This window comes from Coregonus lavaretus, assembly GCF_964263955.1.
Source record: "Coregonus lavaretus genome assembly, contig: HAP1_SCAFFOLD_3280, whole genome shotgun sequence".
Classification (NCBI taxonomy): domain Eukaryota; kingdom Metazoa; phylum Chordata; class Actinopteri; order Salmoniformes; family Salmonidae; genus Coregonus; species Coregonus lavaretus.
The window spans coordinates 9960-17500 of record NW_028161000.1 but is presented as its reverse complement, the minus strand read 5'-3'; the positions used below and the strand labels follow the sequence as shown (position 1 = coordinate 17500).

Genomic DNA, 7541 nt, shown 5'->3' with positions numbered 1-7541 from the left:
CTATTTCTTCTGCATTCTTTACATCAACGAACAACATGGCATCATAAGCTACATTTCTATAATCTCCCATGTTCAAATACACAAATATGAAATAGGTTTCCATGTTTCTCTTACCTCGGCTTTCTAGGAATCAAGAGTTTCAGAATCCCACTAAGAAAGTGAAACTTATTTTCCCCAAATCTGAAAGTGGCAGGCAGTGACGTCAGAGCTGGAAATTCCAACGGCCAGAGAGTCCGTGGAGATGTTTGCCCATGTAAGGCAGTCATTTACCCATGTAAGGCAGTCATTTATCCATGTAAGGAAGTCATTTATCCATGTAAGGCAGTCATTTACCCATGCAAGGCAGTCTTTTACCCATGTAAGGCAGTCATTTACCCATGTAAGGCAGTCATTTACCCATGTAAGGCAGTCATTTATCCATGTAAGGAAGTCATTTATCCATGTAAGGCAGTCATTTACCCATGCAAGGCAGTCTTTTACCCATGTAAGGCAGTCATTTACCCATGTAAGGCAGTCATTTACCCATGTAAGGAAGTCATTTATCCATGTAAGGCAGTCATTTATCCATGTAAGGCAGTCATTTACCCATGTAAGGCAGTCATTTACCCATGTAAGGCAGTCATTTACCCATGTAAGGCAGTCATTTATCCATGTAAGGCAGTCATTTACCCATGTAAGGCAGTCATTTGCCCATGTCATTTGCTCATGCAAGGCAGGAATTTGCCCATGTAACGCAGTAATTTGCCCATGTAATACAATAATTTGTCCATGTAAGGTAATAATTTGCTAATGTAAGGCAGTCATTTGTCCGTGTAAGCATAACCGTGGGAATGAAGGGGTGCTGCTCTCAACACCCTCTGAAAAATCAGAATTAAAATAAATATATAGAAAATATATATATATATATATATATGTTTTCACAAAAGTAGTGCACTGGGCTAGTATTAGCGGACCTATATATACCGCTGTAGCCGGGCAAAAAAAGATTCAGTAGTTGGAATTGTAAGAGTTGTTGCCCTGTCCCTTTCTCTGAAATTACCATTCTAATAGAATTCAGAAAGAACAAAACCCTGCCTTCAAACATTTACATCAAAAGGTGCAAAGTTATGGGCAAAAACACAAAACATCCACATCAAATTAAATATTTTTCTTGATCAAATAACATAGAAAACAACCACTTTTTTTTGTGTGCGGTATTAATTTACCATTCTTACAAACCGCTTAATGTAAATGTACATTACTGTATTGTACGTAGGCTGGTCATCTAGGTTTGTACCTGTAGAAGTTCCATCACCATGTATGAAAAATGTATGCACTCACTAACTGTGAGTCGCTCTGGATAAGAGCGTCTGCTAAATGACTAAAATGTTGTTTTTTTAATGAAGAAAAACAATGTGCACTACAGTAATTGAGTCCATTGAGACATCAAGTGGTTTGTGATGATGTAGCTCTGTTGGTAGAGCATGGTGCTTGCAATGCCAGGGTTGTGGGTTCAATTCCCACGGGGGACCAGTATGAAAAATGTATGCACTCACTACCGTAAGTTGCTCTGGATAAGAGTGTTTAGTAAAAGGAATGAATACACTATTTCAGTTTTCACATAGAAATAAGTTGCATTTGCAAAGTATTTCTAGAAACTGGAAAACATATATCAAGCAAGTATTTTTATATTCCACAAGTGTTATCAGATTAACAGTTTTGTACAGATAATTATCAGACTCAAGTTACACATGCTGGTAAACACTAAAATACAAATACATTTAATTTAATTTAATTTATTTCACAAAAGTAGTGCACTGGGCCTTTGCTAGTCCTGTATTAGCAGACTGATATAGACGTCTTCAGCAGGCAAAAAATATATACTCTACATTGCAGGCAGTAATTTGTCCATGTAAGGCAGCAATTTACCCATGTAAGGCAGTAATTTTCCCATGTAATTTTCCCATGTAAGGCAGTAATTTCCCATGTAATCTGTCCATGTAAGGCAGTAATTTACCCATGTAAGGCAGTAATTTGCCCACGCAAGGCCGTAATTTGTCCTTGTAAGGCAGTCATTTGTCCTTGTAAGGCAGCAATTTGCCCATGTAAGGTAGTAATTTACCCATGTAAGGTAGTAATTTGCCCATGTAAGGCAGTCATTTGCCCACGCAAGGCCGTAATTTGTCCTTGTAAGGCAGTAATTTGTCCATGTAAGGCAGCAATTTGCCCATGTAATTTGCCTATGTAAGGCAATAATTTGCCCATGTAAGGCAGTAATTTACCCATGCAAGGCAGTAATTTGTCCATGTAAGGCAGTCATTTGTCCATGTAAAGCAGTAATTTACCCATGCAAGGCAGTAATTTGTCCATGTAAGGTAGAAATGTTCCCATGTAAGGCAATCATTTGCCCATGTAAGGCAGTTATTTTCCCATGTAATTTGACCATTTAAGGCAGTAATTTACCAATGTAAGGCAGTAATTTGCCCATGTAAGGCAGTAATTTGCCCATGTAAGGCAGTAATTTGCCCATGTAAGGCAGTAATTTGCCCATGTAAGGCAGTAATTACCCATGTAAGGCAGTAATTTGCCAATGTAAGGCAGTAATTTGCCCATGTAAGGCAGTAATTACCCATGTAAGGCAGTAATTTGCCCATGTAAGGCAGTAATTTGCCCATGTAAGGCAGTAAATGTTATATTTACAAATGCTCTTCCTCATCTTATCTTGTGTTTGTATTGCCATGCAAACATTGTAAAACACACAAATTAATCATCATGAGAATGAGTTAAACAGACAGCTACATCCTTCTCTGAGTGCATGGAGGTACAGTGCATTCGGAAAGTATTCAGCCTTATTCTAAAATGAATTAAATAGTTTTCATCCTCCTCAATCTAAACACATTACCCCATAATGACGAAGCAAAAACAGTTGTTTAAATTTTTTTTTAAAATAAGCAACTGAAATATCACATAAGTATTCAGACCCTTTACTCAGTAGAAGCACCTTTGGCAGCGATCACAGCCTCAAGTCTTCTTACATTACATTTTAGTCATTTAGCAGACGCTCTTATCCAGAGCGACTTACAGGAGCAATTAGGGTTAAGTGCCTTGCTCAAGGGCACATCGACAGATTTTTCACCTAGTCGGCGATTAGAACCAGCGACCTTTCGGTTACTGGCATAGCAATCTTAACCACTAAGCTACCTGCTGCCCCACTAAGCTACCGCCTCTTAGGTATGACACTACAAGCTTGGCACACCTGTATTTAGGGAGTTTCTCCCATTCTACTCTGCAGATCCTCTCAAGCTCTGTCAGGTTGGATGGGGAGTGTCACTACACAGCTATTTTCAGGTCACTCCAGAGATGTTCGATCGGGTTCAAGTCCGGGCTCTGGCTGGGCCACTCAAGGACATTCAGAGACTTGTCCTGAAGCCACTCCTGCTTTGTCTTGGCTGTGTGTTTAGGGTCGTTGTCCTGTTGGAAGGTGAACCTTCGCCCCAGTCTGAGGTCCTGAGCGCTCTGGAGCAGGTTTTCATCAAGGATCTCTCTGTACTTTGCTCCGTTCATCTTTCCCTCGATCATGACTAGTCTCCCAGTCCCTGCCGCTGTCAGAGTGACCATCGGGTTCTTGGTCACCTCCCTGACCAAGGCCCTTCTCCCCCGATTGCTCAGTTTGGCTGGGCGGCCAGCTCTAGGAAAAGTCTTGATGGTTCCAAACGTCTTCCATTTAAGAATGATGGAGGCCACTGTGTTCTTGGGGACCTTCAATGCTGCAGACATTTTTTGGTACCCTTCCTGTCTCGGAGCTCTACGGACAATTCCTTCGACCTCTTGAATTGGTTTTTGCTCTGCCATGCACTGTCAACTGTGGGACCTTATATAGACAGGTGTGTGCCTTTCCAAATCATGTCAAATCAATTGAATTTACCACAGTTGGACTCCAATCAAGTTGTAGAAACATCTCAAGGATGATCAATGGAAACAGGATGCACCTGAGCTCAATTTCGAGTCTCATAGCAAAGGGTCTGAATACTTCTGTAAATAAGGTATTTCTGTTTTTTATTTGTATACATTTGCTAACATTTCTAAAAACCTGTTTTCACTTTGTCATTATGGGGTATTATGTGTAGATTGATGAGGATTTGTATTTATTTAATTCGTTTTAGAATAAGGCTGTAATGTAACAAAATGTGGAAAAAGTGAAGGGGTCTGAATACTTTCCAATGGTACTGTATACTGTAGGCCTTAGTGCACGTGTCAAACTCATTCCACGGAGGGCCGAGTGTCTGCAGATTTTCTCTCCACCCTTGTACTTGATTGATGAATTAAGGTCACTAATTACTGGTTGTCTAGGTCTTAATTGAAAGGAAAATCCAAAAAACCTGCAGACACTTGGCCCTCCGTGCAATGGGTTTGACACCTCTGCCTTAGTGCATATAAAATAATATATATCACCCTCTTCAGATATAGAATAAAGATGTTACATTATTGTAGGATGTAGCCCAGGCTATATTGTACTGTTGAACTAAACTAAATCATTACTTAAATGCAAGGAAGATCATGACCAATTCCCAACATTATCTTGGTAATATAGGGTTAGGGTAATATAGGGTTAGGGTAATATAGGGTTAGGGTAATATAGGGTTAGGGTTATATAGGGTTAGGGTTATATAGGTTTAGGGTAATATAGGGTTAGGGTTATATAGGGTTAGGGTTATATAGGGTTAGGGTAATATAGGGTTAGAGTTATATAGGGTTAGGGTAATATAGGGTTAGGGTAATATAGGGTTAGGGTTATATAGGGTTAGGGTTATATAGGGTTAGGGTAATATAGGGTTAGGGTTATATAGGGTTAGGGTAATATAGGGTTAGGGTAATATAGGGTTAGGGTTATATAGGGTTAGGGTTATATAGGGTTAGGGTAATATAGGGTTAGGGTAATATAGGGTTAGGGTCAGGGTAATATAGGGTTAGGGTAATATACTGTAGGCCAAGCGTTAAAGCTAGAATCCTTAGTTGCTACATCGATTTTTGGACTTATAAATTAATGATATATACCAATTGATTGTTGAAGGATATAATTTATATGTCTCATGAGCTTAGTTCAACCGTTGTACCCCATCAGAACCCAAAATATACGTTTGTTTTACTCCAATGTTTGTAAACAATGTAAATTTGCAAGCTGCAATATGCTGCAATATGTAACTTTTTGGGGGACCCATCCAAATTCACATAGAAATGTGAGTTATAGATCTGTCATTCTCATTGAAAGCAAGTCTAAGAAGCGGTAGATCTGTTCTATGTGCGCTATTTCTATGCTTCCCGTTCTTAAGTTTAGTTTTTTTGCGTCTTTTACTTTGGGTTTTGTACACCCGCTTCAAACAGCTGAAAATACAATATTTCTGGTTATGGAAAATATATTTCACAACGGTTTAGATGGTACAATGATTCTCTACACTACACTTGCTTGTTTTGTCACATAAACTGACATTTGACAAACTATTCACATTTTAGAAACCAGGAAATGGCAGAGCAATTTCTGCATAGAGCATCTTTAAAACTATAATTTTGACATCATGGATGGTCAGTCATGCATCCATAGCTCTGTCTATGAATTAGATATTTGATCAAAACAGATCATTGACATTTCAAATGCAGCCTGAGTGCTTTTTCATTCATTACGTTTCATTACAAAAAGAAATATCAACCTCATTCACCTCTGACCTTTACGAGTGCACAGCAAGCCATATCAGACATGGGCTGGTTTCTGGTTTCTGCTTCACCACATATGTTTGCCATGCAAAGCAGTTTGTTTGCATGTCCTGGATTTAATGCAAATCATGATAACTGTACAAGGACCTTTGATTTTGTGCATGCATTCTAAGTAGCCGTACAATAGTAGTGTTATAATAATTACGGTAGTCTCACTTAGTTTCAGTCCCAAATGGCACCCTATTCCCTACATAGTGCACTACTTTTGACCAGAGCCGTATTTGATGCAGTCTGACTCTCTGATTCCACAGCTATGGTAACAGGGGGAGAGATTCAAGTTAAATACAGATTTAACACACTTTTTGCTAGTCTTTGGATCATAACAGTGTTTGTCTCTAGTAGATTCAACAGTGTTTGTCTCTAGTAGATTCGCCAAAACCACCTACCGGTAGTGGGTTATGGTAGTGGGTTATGGTAGTGGGTTATCCTTGTGGTTATGGTAGTGGGTTATGGTAGTGGGTTATCCTTGTGGTTATGGTAGTGGGTTATCCTTGTGGTTATGGTAGTGGGTTATGGTAGTGGGTTATGGTAGTGGGTTATGGTAGTGGGTTATGGTTGTGGTTATGGTAGTGGGTTATGGTAGTGGGTTATGGTAGTTGGTTATCCTTGTGGTTATGGTAGTGGGTTATGGTAGTGGTTATGGTAGTGGGTTATGGTAGTGGTTATGGTAGTGGGTTATGGTAGTGGGTTATGGTAGTGGGTTATGGTAGTTGGTTATCCTTGTGGTTATGGTAGTGGGTTATGGTAGTGGGTTATGGTAGTTGGTTATCCTTGTGGTTATGGTAGTGGGTTATGGTAGTGGGTTATGGTAGTGGGTTATGGTAGTGGGTTATGGTAGTGGGTTATGGTTGTGGTTATGGTAGTGGGTTATGGTAGTGGGTTATGGTAGTGGGTAATGGTAGTGGGTTATGGTAGTGGGTTATCCTTGTGGTTATGGTAGTGGGTTATCCTTGTGGTTATGGTAGTGGGTTATGGTAGTGGGTTATGGTAGTGGGTTATGGTAGTGGGTTATGGTAGTGGGTTATGGTAGTGGGTTATGGTAGTGGGTTATGGTAGTGGGTTATGGTTGTGGTTATGGTAGTGGGTTATGGTAGTGGGTTATGGTAGTGGGTTATCTTTGTGGTTATGGTAGTGGGTTATGGTAGTGGGTTATCTTTGTGGTTATGGTAGTGGGTTATGGTAGTGGGTTATGGTAGTGGGTTATCCTTGCTTCACCAGATTAACATTTTGGAACACAGTTTGGTGCAAATTTTGATTTGATTTGGTTTGCGGTCGCAAAAGGGTCGTAAAAGTGCTGTTGAGTTTGAGTCTCCATGAGGATCTTCCTCTTGTCTATACGGGAGGAGTCTCCCCCTAAACACACCAAACTAAATTATAATGGTAAGGCCTGCAAAGATAATCAAGGGATCCCACATCCCAGACGGTATTCTAAAACACCCTGTCTCAACACCGCTGGGTATGGTGGATTGTATTTAAGGAAAAGGCCTATTGTCACCTTGCCATGATACATGGCTGTCAACTCCTATAACGGCTTTACTGCCACGTATCAAGTTAAGTTGTCACCATAACAAGAAGTAAACTTTCACTTGATAATAACTTTTTATAAAATAGTTAGCTACATTGACACTGATGCTTAATATCCAGATAATTGAATAAAGTTCACTTGAATAAAGTTAGCAATGAACTCATGCTGGGCATGTTTTAGGATTACTCTGTGGTTGTCTGCATTGTGAATTCCTTGAAGTTGTTGACCCCTCTGTCTTGATGTTTCAAGCTGTATCCAACCTCTGCCA

General features: G+C 39.8%; 1 long non-coding RNA gene across 1 annotated transcript in view; it reads right to left on the bottom strand.

The window, feature by feature from the left end:
- Positions 1 to 186, bottom strand: part of LOC311121227 — a 47535-nt gene extending 47349 nt beyond the window's left edge. Inside the window, exon 1 of the long non-coding RNA XR_014612245.1 lies at positions 115 to 186. This is a non-coding gene — a long non-coding RNA (uncharacterized lncRNA). The remainder of the gene's footprint in view (positions 1 to 114) is intronic.
- Positions 187 to 7541: the final 7355 nt, after the last annotated feature.